Source organism: Anas platyrhynchos, chromosome Z, assembly GCF_047663525.1.
Source record: "Anas platyrhynchos isolate ZD024472 breed Pekin duck chromosome Z, IASCAAS_PekinDuck_T2T, whole genome shotgun sequence".
NCBI lineage: Eukaryota > Metazoa > Chordata > Aves > Anseriformes > Anatidae > Anas > Anas platyrhynchos.
Genome location: NC_092621.1, coordinates 12392310 through 12408249, shown reverse-complemented (window position 1 = coordinate 12408249; position 15940 = coordinate 12392310). Strand labels below are relative to the sequence as shown.

At 38.8% G+C, this 15940-nt stretch overlaps 1 protein-coding gene across 18 annotated transcripts in view; it reads left to right on the top strand.

Annotated features, from left to right (window-relative positions):
* Positions 1 to 15940, top strand: part of PRLR (prolactin receptor) — a 171729-nt gene that overhangs the window by 64035 nt on the left and 91754 nt on the right. For 17 of the 18 annotated variants that reach the window (XM_072030672.1, XM_072030669.1, XM_072030670.1 and 14 more), the window contains 2 exons: positions 12101 to 12199; positions 12771 to 12865. The exons of the other annotated variant lie outside the window; for it this stretch is intronic. The gene's annotated coding sequence lies outside the window, so the exon portion shown is untranslated. The remainder of the gene's footprint in view (positions 1 to 12100; positions 12200 to 12770; positions 12866 to 15940) is intronic. 18 annotated transcript variants of the gene reach the window in all.

Sequence of the window (15940 nt, the reverse complement as noted above, 5' to 3'; positions counted from 1 at the left end):
TATACAGCTGTTCCCTCTCAATAACTTCTTTCAATCATCACTCTGCTAATGAAGTGGTGTGTGTATGTCAAATACTGCACGTCTGTTGTAAGGCGTGCTGAGAACAGAATGTGTTGCACAGTCTTTCAAAAGTACTGGAAGGCTACAAACATAAAACTGTAGTTTGTAACAAAGGAGCACAACTGTCACCATAATCATATATTAGTCTCCATTTAATTATTTGTTCATAATAGCAAACTAATAATAGTGAAGTGTTTTGCTAAGAAACCAGTATTTTAAGTCTGCAGAACTAAAGCACCTTCTGCAGCAAATAAGCTTTTCACAAGCGATCTCGCTCATCTATGTAAGAAAGCTTCTGACAGTCCACAATAATGAAAGATTATGTAGAACTGGAAAAGCACTATAATCTACCATAGACAAGCATTGAAAAGTGAAACTTGAGTTGCCAAACTGTATTTGAAAATAAGTGTGTCATTACATAATTATAAATCATTTTCTTCTGCCATTTTGACATATACAAGATGAAAATTTCTTCTCTGCAATGGACCTGTTGAAATGGAGGTCATGGTATTAGACAGCCTGCTTTACCATTCTGAAATGAGAAGCTATAAAAAGAGTTTTAAAACAAGAAATACTCTTCAGTGAAGAATCATTACTTTAAATATTTATCTATTTATTTATTTATTTATTTATTGTAGGAATAACCTACAGTTTCTGGGGTATCTACAAGGCACTGTTTTGAACTATTACCACAGAAATTCCGTGATGTTTCTGTGGATGTTCTGTCAGGTATTGGGCACCTAAGGTCTCTTCAGGTCATTTAAATTGGTTTTACATGCTGCCATGTGCTGTCCCTGAGCAACTGGGAATTATTTCTCTGCTTGTCGAAGACATTGAGTGAAATACAGTCAGCAGGATTCTTTTCTAAACTAGGACACTAGCTCCTGAAATTTATCTGAATCCAGACAGTAATTGTGGCCACCTATTCCATAAGCCTACCCAAACATATTTAGGAATATTTGTTCTACAGAGGTGCATTTTTCTTCTGTTATGAACATCTAATATCTATAGCTCAGATGGCATTGGTAGACAGTGTAGAGGACCCTTTTTTTCAGAGCTATTTTTACTTCCAGACTATGTAGTGGTGGTGTGATGTAATATATTTTCTGGGATGATGACCCATCAGCATTAGCAAATAGAAAAAAGTTATTAAGTTGGGGGTGAGGTCAGACTGAGAGGACAAGTGGCAGAGGTTCAACAAGGAGGATGCTAATAGCCTTGGGGAGGGGCAAAAGAGCCTTGTGTAGTTCTGCATCTAAGATGGAATATCCTCCTGCATCAGTACAGGCTGGGAACCAGCTGGCAGGGCAGCAGCTCTGTTGAAAAGGTTCTGGGATTTACAATGGATGCCAGGCTGAATGTGAGCCAACAGTGCACTCTGACTGTGAAACAGGCAACTATATATTATGCTGTTTTATTACTGCATCTGTACTGCTGCATTCTCCAGTACAAGAGAGTTATCAACAACCTGCAGCAGAGGGGCCCTGGGATGGTTAGTGAACTGAGATATATGCTGTACAGGGAGAGGTTGAAGGAATAGGATTTGTTTACCCTAGAAAAGAGACTAATGGGGGATCTAGTTATATTCTTCAACTACCTAAAAGCTATGTTCTTCCAAAAAGTGTGTAGTTGGAGAAGACAGTGGTCAAAAGTTGCAACAAGGGAAATTTGGAGTGGACATACGGAAAAAATATTCACAATGAGAGTGGCTAGACACTGGATGAGGTTATCTAAAGGGGCTGTTGAAATCTGTCTTTGCAGTTCTGAAAAGTGTCTGTTTCCACTGACTCACGAGAAATTTAGGGACTTCTCTATAATTCCCTACCTAATGTCAGAAAGTTGATTTTAGATTTTACATGTTAGAGGAGTGGTACCTCAGATGGATGCTTAAATTTGGCAGAACAGGGGAATACAGCAGTAATTTGGTTTGATTTGTTGAATTTTATTTTCTTTGCAGTACATTTCCTGTAATTTTGTGATGGTAGATGTGAGAGAAAGTGGAAGTAGATAAAATTAGCGTTATTTATTATATTTGCTTGAGAGAGATTCATAAATAATCTTGCAAGGCATTGTGTTTTAAGTGATTTTGCACAGAATTTTTAAGTATCTCCAAATATGTAGTTCTATTGAAAAAGCTATTTAATTTTAATTGTTATAAACAAAGAGGGAATCATGTACATTCAACAAAAAATCTTTAGATAAAAGAAAATATTAAAATAAATAAATAAATAAATAAATAAATAAATAAATAAATAAAAACTGACGTCCCTCCAAATAGGCAGTGTTACTGGGATTTTAAAGCTTAAGTACCAAGAAACAAACATAATTCATACTGCACTTGGAAGCACTTGTCAGAGTGCTTCCAGTGTACATCATATTGTTTATTCAACATGAATTTTATTTTTCATTTTGCTTTCCATTGAAGTTTTTCTGATTAGTGTGTTGTGTCACATAAATGGCTTGAGCAGGTTACATGAAATAACTCTTACCAGCCTCCAGAATCTGTGTCTTCAGGTTGTATTGTTGTGAAGTTCACTATCTTAATTCCTTCTTTTCAGTCTGTAGTTTATAATAAATTATCATAGCCATTTTCATTGCTAGTTTTCTGTTGTCACTGCCTCTTTAGCTCTTCATATTCACATTCACAGAAAAGCTGAAAATTAAAGTAGAGATACCCTCATAATAAAACATTTTTCCAGTTTTGAACTACCACAATAGAACAGCATCAGTTAAGAACAAGAACTGGGCATTGTAACTATTTGTTTCTTTGTAACAAACTACTACATACAAAAATTGATTTAATCTTTGCAATAAAAGTTAATAGTTAACAAGGAGAGAGACGATTATCATTATTATTGACAAGTTGTTTTTTCTTGCAGCTATACTCATTACTCATACTACACAAAGTGAAAAAAGACAGAATTAAAACCAAAACACAATAGATAAGTAGGGGGATTGGACCAGATGACATCCAGAGTTTCCTTCCAACCTCAACCATTCTATGATTCTTAAGTAATGTTTAAATATTAATGACTATCAGTATAAAACTGATTGGACAGAATGCTTTTAGTATGCTGATATTCTTTATGAGATTGCTTCTAACTATAAAGTATGATTCTGATCAAAAGGTGAATCCGTGCCCCCACATAATCCTGAACAACGAATTATTTTGGTTTAAAATAATTATGTGGAAAATCGGATAGCCTTGTGAGGAAGGAACTATTTCCAAATTTTCTTCTTGGGACCTGGCAATTTTTTTTCACTAGATTCTGAAAGATTGGGTAGTTCACATGACAGATACCACTTACTTCAGACTCACTGCCTGAAAGAGGTTTGAGAGTGTCCATGAATGGGAGGAAAAGATGCATTATACCTTCATTTGTTGTCATTTATTGATTTAAACTCTGTTAGAAGAACATGTGATACTGGGTCAGATGAAAGGTCCTCCTAGTTCACTATCTCTTCTCCAGCCATGACTGATAACAGTTACTTTGGAAAGATAATAAGCACAAGAAAGCATATATTTCTGCTTTGTAAAGTAGCACATTAATCATTCAACCTCAGGCAAAAATAATAGCAGTTTATTTGTAAGGATAAAGAATGCTCAAAAGGCACCGAAATACCACTCTTCTATACTTTTGTGTAGAGTAATTATTCAGATAGTAAGTAAGACAGCAGTATGACTCTTAATGTTCATTTAACACTTTGAATTGCAAAATATATTTTGAAAGTGAAGATTGGTTTGTATTTTAAATGAATTTAATACATTTATTGGATACAACACTTAAGGAAGAGTTTTCTAATTTAAAAAATATATCTCATATGATACATAACTAGATTTCTGAAACTCCTAATACAAAAAGGGAAAAGATTTTTCAAGTTTTATTTGGATAACACAACTGTCAGGCCCTGAAGCAGAGACCCGAGATCATTCTGGAGCAAGGAACAAAAATACACTTCAGAAAAGACTCTTGACTAGCCATTCTTCTGTAGCCAGGATTAAATTTAAACATCACTCAGGAGGCACTGCTCTTGGCCATAGGTCCTACACTGATGGCCATCAGTAGCATGGCATTGACAGGTATATTAGGCCAAATTCATAATCCAACAGATTACAGAGTAATCTTATCATCATAGCTCTGCTTCCTACATATTACATACTTCATTGATTTCACACATTTTCCCCATCTATTTCAACATTTTGTGATTGATTTAGGGAGCAAAGACTCTGACTCAGAGTTCTAATGCTTCTGCATTTGAAGACAGAGGCTAAAAATTAAGAACAGAAGGAGGGTAGAAGAGCTTTTCAGCTAGTGTTATTAAGAGAATCACATAAGTTAGAAATTAAGTATCCTTTGTGTGTGTTGTCTTGTAAAAGGCTGTATCTGTCCCAGAATACAGGATGCGACCATTTTATAAAATATTTTAAGAGACTGAATGAATTTAGGAGAAATCATAAATAATGAGACACATCCTTTGAGAGCCTGTTTTTTATTAATGCCTCTTTTCCTATTCAGCTTTTCAGACAACACAAGATTCAGTTGGACATCCTGTGTTAATTAAATGTACAGTTTTGTGAAAATGCATGCTGGTTTAAGAAATATAAGTAGATTTTTTGTAGCAGTAAAAATATCAAACAAGAAATGACTCCATGTATGACAGCATAACTCCAGTTAAAGATCAAAGAGATGAAATGAGTTAGACCCTAAAGGGGTCTACTACCACTACAGAAAGACCATGTAATTGTGTAAAGTGCTACTTTGTGTTCATAGCATCATAGTTCATCATTTAGATCTTTTGGTGTTAAACCAGTACTTGAACATGTGCCTCTCATATCAACCAAGCTGTTGTACTACAGAAATATTTTTGTTTATAGTTGAAACCAAAAAATATCAGTCGGGATGAATTTCATCTCTATTTCATGAATGTTCCCATGAAAATAAAACATATTTGTAGACAATAGAGATTACTGTTTTTCCCTTTCTCTGCAGGATTAAATTAGAATAGAATAGTGCAGTTGGAAGGGACCTTCAAAGATAGAATCATAGAATATCCCAAGCTGGAAGGGACCCACAAGAATCATCGAGTCCATATCCTGGCTCCACACAGGACCACCCAAAAATCAAACCATGTGTCTGAGAGTGTTATCCAAACACTTGAACTCCAGCAGCTCGGTGCCATGACCACTGCCCTGGGGAGCCTTTTCCCAGTGCCCGACCACCTTCTGGGTGCAGAGCCTTTCCCTAACCCCCAGCCTGACCCTCCCCTGTCCCAGTTCCATGCCGTTCCCTCGGGTCCTGTCTCTGTCCCCAGAGAGCAGAGCTCAGCGCCTGCCCCTCCGCTCCGCTCGTGAGGGAGCTGCAGGCCGCCATGAGGCCTCCCCTCAGCCTGCTCTGCTCTGGGATGAACAAACCAAGTGACCTCATCCTCTCCTCATACATCTTGTCCTCTAAACCCTTCACCATCTCTGTAGCCCTTCTTTGGACACTCTCTAATGGTTTTATGTCCTTCTTATATTGCAGTGCCCCAGACTGCATACAGTACTTGAGGCGAGGCTGCAACAATGCAGAATAGAGTGGGTCAATGCCTTCCCTCAGCTGGCTACCAATGCTGTGCCCAATGCACCCTAGGGTACAGTTCTCCCTTTTTGTCTGCCAGAGCACACTGCTGGCTTATGTTTAACTTGCTGCCAAGCAAAACCCCCAGATCCCTTTGCACGGGCAGTCAAGACACTGACAGACATGGGGCATCAGCCACTTTGGTAGGAAGCCTGTTCCAGTGGTTGACTGCCCTGGTGGTAAAGAAATTGTTCCTCATGTTTAGTCTGAACCCTGGGTCCTCCTTATGACCTTTCTTATAGATGGGCATCACATAAGCAAGTCTCCAGTCATTCAGGACCTCTCCAGATGACCATGACCACTGACAGATGATGGAAAAGCAGCCCAGCTAATCACATCCACCCTTGAGTGGATCCCACCTGGCCCCATGGACTTCTGACAGTCTAGGTGGACGAGCAGGTCTCTGTGATAGCAGGTCTCTGAGCAGCAAGTCTCAAACATAGAATGAGATAGTAAAGGCATCCATGAGAGAGCTATGGGTTCATTAAAAGTCCATAATTAAAAGAGGCAGCAAAATTTAAAGAATGTATTTAGGAAGTAATAAAGTGATCAAGAATAGCTTAATGAAGTAGGAAACTGCCACATTGTACAGTAATCCCATCAGAGAAAAAAAACACTATTTTACCTGTACCAATAGGTAATCTCATCTGAATGTGCCAGCCATGTATAGCTGAATATGAATTTAGAGGGGCTTATAGAGCAAGTGATAAATGGCTGAATTAGATATTGCTACAGTCAATATTTGGTCTGTATTTAAAATATGCCATAGTATTTAATATGTGTACTCAATATCATGAGACAAGACTGATTCTTAAGTAACAGCTGTCAGTGATGATAGGCATATTCTTACATTTATATAAATACCAAAGATGTGCTTACCATTTCAAAACAACAAAAAAACACATATGGAAACAACTTCTTTAAAATGAGAACTGGCTAATTCATTTGTTTATGGATTTACTCAGGCCTTATAAAATTTTTCACTTTCCTCAGCTCAGTTAGATCTAATAAAGCCTTCTCATTGTACCTAACTCAGTAGGAGCACAGTTTCCTCTATTGCACAAACTGTGGTGGTTTCACGCTGATGGGCAGCTGATGGGCAGCTGAGCTCCACCACACTGCTCTTTCATTCCCCCTCCTCAAATGAATACGGTGAGAGACTATGATGAAAAAAAGGCTCATGGGTTGAAGTCAGTCCATGGGCCGCAGCCTCCTCCAGGCCACATCCACCTGCTCCACCGGGGGCTCCTCCATGGGCTGCAACGTGGAGATCTGCTCCATGTGGGACCCACGGGCTGCAGGGGGACAGCCTGCTCCACCAGGGGCCTCTCCACAGGCTGCAGGGGAACTGCTGCTGTGTGCCTGGAGCACCTCCTGCCCTCCTGCTGCACTCACCTGGGGGGCTGCAGAGATGGTTCTCATTCCTCTTTCTCCCAGCTGCTATAGCACAGCAGGTTTTTTGTTTGTTTGTTTGTTTGTTTTTTGTTGTTGTTGTTTTGTTTTTGTTTTTTTGCTTTTCTTCTTTCTTCAGTCTGCTCTCCCAGAGGCCCAACCAGCGTCACTCCCTGGCTCGGCTCTGGCCAGCGGCAGGTCCCTTTTGGAGCCGGCTGGAGCTGGCTCTTACCTGATGTGGGGCTGCTGCTGGGTTCTGCTCATAGGCCAGCCATGCAGCCCCCTTCCCCCCCTCTGCTCTCTCCCATTCCCCCTCCCCCCCCCCCCCCCCCAAAAAAAAAAAAAAAAAGCCGCTGAAACCTAATACACCAATATAGATAAGGAGTTGCACTCGCTGAAGGCATGAGCAAGTGTGGTAGACTGAATACTTTGTTAGTAGTTAAAGGACAACTTCCATACAAGATTAGAAGTGACCTCACTTCTGGCAAAAGTCCTGCCCGTCACAGTCACATGACAAATTTACCCCAGAAATATGTTTTGCTCTTAGGACCAGGAAGTACTCCCTCCCCTGGCCCACCTGAGCTGTCACTTTGCCACAGTCCGGCACACCCCCTGCCATCGCAGGGCTCCACGTGGCTGCCTGGCACCTGAAGCCCTGTCTGCCTGCCATTGTGGCCTGTGTACATGAAGGTCATGCTGAGTGAGAGCCTGTTGTCTGAGCATCTGCTACATGTCGACATAAAGATCATCAGCATGTCTGAGGGTAACAAGCCTCATTATTATGGCGCTAACGATATCAGGAAAGCATATGGGACAAGAAACTTCTGTGCGCTTTGTCAGACACTGTAGAACCACAGGTGCTGCAGAATCAGAGCAGGTCTTCATGGCAGTAAATCCTAGTGCTGGCTCTGGCTACTCTGTAGCACTGCAGATAACATAAGAAGAATAGGGTGCCCTAATGGCAGACCACTGTGCAGGGAATAGTGGCAGCAGCACAAGGCCGTAGCAATTAAAGTAATTGTGGTTTTGTTTGAGATTAAAAGGATATGCAGAAAAGATTCACAAATGTAAAGGCTGAAAATGTGGTATGTATTGTGAGCAATCTTGAAAATAGACCAGCACCAGTGCTTTTTATCCATAACCAAAAATACAGAAACATGGAAGAGTGGCATTTTTGATGACATGGGGCATGTACAGAATGCCCTTGACCTGCTGGCCTTGGAGTAAATGAGAAGGCATGGCAGACTATCATAGGCCATTGTGAAATAGCATGGGATACTTCTCTGCCAAAATGGTAGTCACTGTGAGCTACGGACATCCTGGTCCATCATTGCTGTACTACTGTTGGAAGCTCACGTGTGACTAGAAAAGGGGCAGGACATGTGAGGTGTGTGGACCATGTGAGAATGGTACTTGCCATGTCTTTGTGTGAAAATTGCCCTGTAAGTACATTTTGTCTGTCTCTAAAGGGACACATCAGAGGGTTTTGGCTGCTGATTCTTCAGAGGAAGTTGTGGTAAGGAAAGAAGGCAGCAGCAAAAGAAAATATCATTCTCTCTGAAGTTCTCAGAATTCTTATTCCTATTTTATTTCTTTTATTCTTTCCTCTACATTTAAAAACCAGAGGCTTGTGCTGTTTGGAGGGAGGCAGGGATGGAGAGAGGAAGGGCAGGGACAAACAGCCATAACCCCTATAAAAGCTGTTGTGCTCTGAGGAAGGCTTGAGGTTTTTTGTAGATAAGGACTGTGGGAAAGGGAAAGACAGGTTGCTGCCTCCTTTTAAATACTGCTTTGATTGTACTGTCCGCAACACTCCTTTTAGCATTTTTCTCACCTTTAAAGTCCCTTCCTGAAACCTTCTCACTTATCTTTGATTGTTTCTTCCATCTTGTATCTTATTTCCCACCTTCCTCCCAACCTTAAGTGCTTACTGTTCTGACACCATTTTGCTTGTTTTTGCAATGAAATTGTGTGCTGCCTAAATGTTTGAGAAGACTGATATAGCTGTGGTGAAGAATAACTTCACTAAGGTTGGTGCGGTTATAGTGATACAAAAGTCATTACATTGAAAATAAAGTTAGGCCCTTACTCTCCTAGTTTTCTAAGCCTTCCTTTCTGGAAATGATTCACTGATGTGTCTGTAAGGACTGCTGTCTGGAATTTAACAGCTTATTTTAACAGTTTCCAAACCTACTAACTTTTCTAAGAAAATTAATCTCTGGAAATGAAATTATTATGCTTCTAGACCAGCCACAGAATAATCTTTCTCCACTGACTATAGAGGCAGCTTAAGATCCTGACCTAAACCAGATTTCTAAAGTGGATACACCAGTTACATGACATGGGATGAGTCAAGTCCATAATCCCTTTCACAGACCTGCCAAGTTCTATTCTAGAAGAGCTATGCTTTTTTTACCCTGTTGGAAGTCTGCTCCAATTTTTCATACTCTGGTGGCTAGTATTCTTTTAGTTAACTGCCTGATATTATTTGTGTTCAGTTTCTATCTATTCTTTATGCTCCAGCATTTTTCTTTAGCTTAAGCAGCTATTGGACTGGTCCAGTGTTTACACCTTTTTGTATTGCTAGCCATACACTATCTTCATAGAGACATGTAAGTGCCTGTTCCATTTTTCACCTCAACCTTTACTTTGTGAGGTCAAATCATATTAGTCACTTTTTAATAGATGGGCCTTAGAGCCTTTATCTCATCTTGGTTACCTTATTTTTCACCTGGCCTAATTTGAAAGAATCTTTCTTGAGCATGGCTGACCTGTGCTGTGAGATCTTGCCACTACCTTAAAATAATCTCCTTAATCCAGTGCTCCTAGGATCACAGTTGTCTTTTCTTGGCAGTATTCCACCAGAAGCTGTGTATGCTTGTACAGACTTGCCTGACTGGCTTGAGTGTTGCTACTAGTACAGCCACAGGCATACAGTGCTCATTAAAAGCTGAACAAATAGCTCAAAATTCTGGGGAAATATTTAAGAACCCTCTCACACTGTACTGCCTGCTGCCACCGTAACTAAGGTTGCATTACATCAGCTAGCTATAAACTAAATAGCACAGGTATAAATGTCGAAAGTTATCCTTGTTACAGATCTCAATGTTAGTTCTTAGCTCACATCTTTCATCTTGTCTTTCACTAGATCATTAGCGATTTAGTTTCTGTTCTTTCTTCTTCCCTTCATCCAGATTCTGTAAAGCCTGCTTTCACTATGAAAAAATGCATATGCAGACTTTAATATTATTACCGTCCTCTTACGGAAATTAAGATAGCGATGAGGTGGAACAGTACTTCCTTGATTCACCTTCATTTTGAAAATCTCTTCTCTAGGCCAGATCTTATTTCTCTCTCTCTCCTCCTCCCCCCCCCCCCCCCCTACCTACCCTCTTCCCCCCAGTTTGCCCTCCCTGTTTCCAGCAGCAGCAAGCAGATACAGACGTAAAGCAAAGAGACACAGCCTGCTACATCTTTTCTGGCCAGTGAAATACCTGTTAGTTCTGTTCCTTTTCTCATTTCTGAGGTGATAGCATCCTTTCAAACATGTTACCAATTTTCCAAGAGCAGTTTCATCCCTTTTTTACACCGTCCCTGGTGGAATTTGCTTACAGCTAGCTGAACGCACTGATATTTTAGGGCATAGTTTTATGATACCATCGACTGAGTCTTTACTGCCAGCTATGCATTCCATTCCCCTATCGCTAGCATTTGTTGGACCTCAGAGTGCGGCTGTTCAGATATTTACAATAGGAAGGGGAAAAAAAAAAAAAAAAAAGGAATCCTTGTCTACCATTTTAGCTCCCTAACCCCCCCTCCTAGCCAGGTCTCAAATGGGTAACACAACACACATGATGGATGGACAGGAGTAAGCGAGTGGAGGTACAGAGTGAAACTGTTCCTCTTGGCAGTAACTGGCAGTTAGCTTAGTCCAACCACACTGAAAAAACACACCTGAAGTTTTATAATCTCTGTGTGAATAGATCACAAGGTATGTGTTCCTTACTCACAAATGTTTGCCTGTCTTGCCAAGAAACTGTTCATATGATTGCTGATTGTTTGTAATATTCTGCAGAATGTCCATTTGGTCACAAGATACGAACAATTGTGACCTTGACTAGAAAGACTTGACTGTAATAACAACTAAACGACCACACCACATAAAACTCACTTCATTATGAAAAAGAATGTTCTTGCTCAGTCTTCTTCCTTAAAAAAAAAATCACTACATATGCATGCATTTTATTTTCACTTCACTGGCATAAATACAGAGAAGCTAAAAATGTGAGTCAATGAAAGCATTAATAAGAACATGTAAAAATGCTTTCAGTTGAATAGAGGTGGATGACTAGTGAATAATTTACTATGTTAGTAAAATTCAAAATCCCCTTGCATAATCTGAAATTCCTTTCAAATCACAGGAAAAAAGCTAACAAAATTACCAAAAAAAGACTTTCTTCTGTTTAGTCAGCTTTTTGTTGTACCGTCAACTTTCATTCTGTTGTAAAAAGAACGTGTTTTTCTGCAATTCTAGACTACAAAACATGGTCTACTGATACACAAAGGTTATTATGGATGTGGTTTATAGTAAGGGGCATTAGTTTAAAAAAAAAAAAAAAAAAAACACCCTTAGGCAATAAGCATTTAAAAGAAGCCACAACAACCTGTAGCATATGTAGCTGATGCTTAAAAATATCCTTTTTCTGCTGATGCATTCCTATGCTTCAGAGTACACCTCTCACCTTTAAAGCTGTCACACTCCAAACATTGCTTGTACTGAAGAGAATCACTGTTTTGCCTCCAGCAAGGAACATAAGTGTTGCAAAACTGACTCCTCCTCTAATGGGGAGAGCATGTACAAGTACACAGAGTTGTATTTCTCCTGGAGCTGCCAGGCTGAATATTTTGCAGTCAGAGCTGTAAACCTTACAGGCTTTTTCTTTATCTTTTTACTTTGAGGTGTTTTGTGTTTGTTTTTTTTTCACTCTTTCTTTCTGGATTTTTTCCTTTATTTTTTTCTTTTCTTTTAGTATTTGTGAAACTCTTTGAAATGCTGGATTTTCACGTCCTTGTTCAGGAAGTATTCGTGAATTGACATGGGTCAACATACTTCTCGTTACGAGGCAAAAGTAAGTACTGCAGTTAAACCTGTTCCTACTGTATGTTTATCTGACTATAAAGCATTCAGTGTCATTGTATAAAGAATGGAGTAGACTATTAGCAGAATTGAAAAACTTTAAAAAAGTAAAATCAGTTAAAATTAATGTGTTATGCTAAATATTGTATAGTTCATATTCTGTAAAAGGACCACTTTAAGTTGACAGCGGTTGCTCTTTTAAAATGCTGAAAGAAACCAGACACAGAGATGCCACTTCTCGTACACAGCTTTTTAAAATGACATTTCAGAATTGCATTTATTTTTGGAAAATATTTTTAATGCAGTTAGTAATACTGATCTCATGTTATTACCCCTTTATATTATGTATGTTCACTAAGTAGTCCTTATTTATGTAATTCATTAATGAAGATATGCTGGTTGAAGAAATAAGCTTCCCGGAGCTCCCGTAACTGCTGTCGGTCGTATCTTCCAGTATCTACTGTTCCCTAGCTATTATTTTATTCTTCCTGCATCACTCTCTTCTGTGTTCATATATATATGCTCACTAGTTACCAGATCTTCTTCTGTGTTATTATCCTCAGATTTCTTTGCTATTGGCATAGACTGGAAGTCGAAGGTAGAAGGGAAACAGATATCAGAGAGAAGGGGAAGAAGAGAAAAGCTGCTAACTGAGCTGGTGAGAAATAAAGAAAACAGTGTGATTTGATTCTGAAAGCATCTTTTTAGCCATTTTTCTCTGCATCTTATTGAAACACTGCATTGTCGTCATCAGTAATATTTTCACTATTCCAACAGCACCTGAGAATTCATTAATGGTCTGGGAAGGGGAGGGGAATTGAAGAATATGCACAGTTTCCTTTGCTATCAGTTCCCTCTAGAGAGCGCAGCAGCCTGCAAGACAGTGTATAGATTGTTTCCGTATTGCCAGCATAAGCTGCAGAAATGTTATTCTGCAGCTATCAGTCTTTTCTTCTTTTGAGAGAGGGTTTGCTATTATTGGGCTGAAATAAGCACTCCCTTCCCCAAGGCAGGTGGGTGGATTGCCTGTGGAGTGAACAGGCTTAAGCAACAAGTAATGCTTGAATATCTGTATAATGAATGCAGCCATTTGCTATATACACTTTCAGTGGCACCAAATATCTACAGAAAGTCTTTGGCACGAGAGCACATCGGTCTTCTTTGATGAAGTACAGCCTAGTGAAAGAGTCTGGCACAAAGAATAATGTCTGCCCTCATCTGGCATGCAGCTTGCAATCTTTAAGGAAAACATAATGTAGACAAATGCTGATAGTATAAAGGCAATGAAGAGCAAAAGCTGATAGGTAATCCTAGTATTTTTTGAGTTGTTAAAATTGGTCTGGAAATCTTTCAGACTAAATTTTCCTGTGAAAGATGCAATGCTTTGACAGGGCAACATTATCCAATGGACTGAGCTTATAAGGATATTTTAGGTTTCTGATTTTTCATCTTTAAATCTGAAAAGGGCTTTATATGCTTTTAAGCTATTTCCATTGGATTGTCATCTTTTTTGTTGCCCAGCTAAAGATCTCTTTTAAATTTGTTCAGCTTTCATGGCTCTGGATGAATTAACACCCGTTGCAAATGAAGCTCCGTTATCAGAAACAGCCCTTGCAAACAAAGCTGGTTTTTGAAACCTCTGGCCCTCATTTAGAGCTTGTGGAAGTTTCACTTTTGCACATTCCTTACTGAAGTGCAGCAAATGGATTTCAGCCACTTCCCTCAGCTGCATCAGGATTTCAGTCCAAACTTTTAGTCTCCCAGGCATGTATTCCTAATCAGAATTAGACACAGGTTAATTAGAGACTCATAAAACTACAAAAACACTTTGTTCCTATTACCTCTTGGTTTTGTCTTGTTTGAAGCTAATATTCAGGTACTTGCAGACACTTAAATTTACAGACCTTAATGGTGTTTGTGTACCTGCATGTACATACATATGTACCAATACACTTCTTATCCTTCAGGCAGGATTTTGTTTGGGTTTTGGACGAAATTCCTAATACCCTTCTTCTAATACCCTTCTTGCAAAGATCTATTCCGCCAAGAAAATCTTAATCTTCTGTGGCTTCAGCATCAGTGCCACTTCTGGTTCTCATTTATTCCTTCAGTACAATTGCCCTTAGAGAGGCTGGATGACTTCAGAAGGTAGAATCAAAGCACAACTCAGCCTGTACCAAAACTTGCTGGTTGGACTAATTAATTGGGCTAATAGAATGCTCTGATTACATAATTCACAAAGACTTCCTTGTTTACCTTTTCCTGATAATGCTTTTTGGGGAGATGCCTTCATTCCCTGATTAGGTCTCCATTCTTGTATAGCTTTGACATTTACCCTTGCATAGCTTTCACATTTACCCTCATTCCGGCTGGTCTTAATCCTTTTGAAGAACCAGCTCATAGTACTGCAACATTTTATATTGATTAGTCAGCTCTGGCTATACCTATTCTGCAGTCCTCCCCCACCCCAAGTTATAATGTGGAGCAATTTAATAAACCATTATGAAATCAAGGATTCAGATTTTTCCATGAACTAAATAATGACAGAAGGAAGGTATCTCACTTTCTTGGCCTTCCGCCTTGCTATCTTTTTTATTGCCCAGCTCTATTGAAGAGGTAATGACTTAGCTCTGATAGAATAGTATCTCACAGTTCTGGTAGATACTGGTTGGTAATGGTTCTATTTCACTTAACCTTTAATCCCTATAAAAATTTACTTGCTAAGAAACTTTCATATGAAGTTGACTTTTTTTACAATCAATTTTTAGCCCTACAACTAGCCTTTATGTAACTCTGTTTTTCTGAAAAAAAAAAATATTTTTTGCAGAAAATATAATTGGACTTTTATATAATAGATTTTTCAGTTCATTGGCAGTTCTGAAAACTATTTTTAAAGACAGTGTAATTGAAATTAGCAGGTTTTCTTAATTGTGTTTTGGCAAATTGAAAAGACAAAACAAGGCTGAACTAAGTTAATGCTGCCTAATCAGAAAGAAAACCATTTCATTTTAAAGATTTCTTTAGAAAGAAAATTAAGTGAGTTATGATAGTGTCCCATGTATGTAAAATGTAGAAGTTTTCTTCATAAAAAGCTGTGATGAGTAATTTGAGTATTTCAGACTATTTACATTTTCTTTCTCTTTTGAAACAATTTCTTAAAACTGGTACAGCTTACTTTGCTGTTTCAGATGACTCTAGCCTGTGTGGCTGGATAAAAGTTCCAGCCAAAAATTTTGCTCAATGTAAATTAAACCTCTACTTTTCCTATTCTACAACTATCCATCATTTTTGGTATGGTCTAGACTAGTACAAACTTTCCTCTGAGAATCTTGTGACCGTTTCAAATTGTTGCTTGTTTGTTATGAGTGAGTAAAAAGGAATATTTTCAAATCACAGAAGTAAAAGGACTTCATGAGACTTGCAGCTATTGCATCCTCCATCAAAATGGTTCTCCCACTTGTTAAGTGTGAATCTTGATAAATACCAAAATGATCTAGTCATCTCATCTTAATTGGAACATTGCACCTTGCTTACCTTTTCTTTAGGAATTACAAACTTGCTGTCTTCTGAAATTCAGTGTAATTGCATGGCAGTTCTCTGCAGCTAATCAACAAAAGTTTCTATAGTGTATTGCAGGTAATTTCAGATTCACAGAAGAAATATGCATGTAGTAGAATTCTGCACTAATAGTGATTTTTTTTATACAAACTACATTCTTTTGGAATTTTTTCTT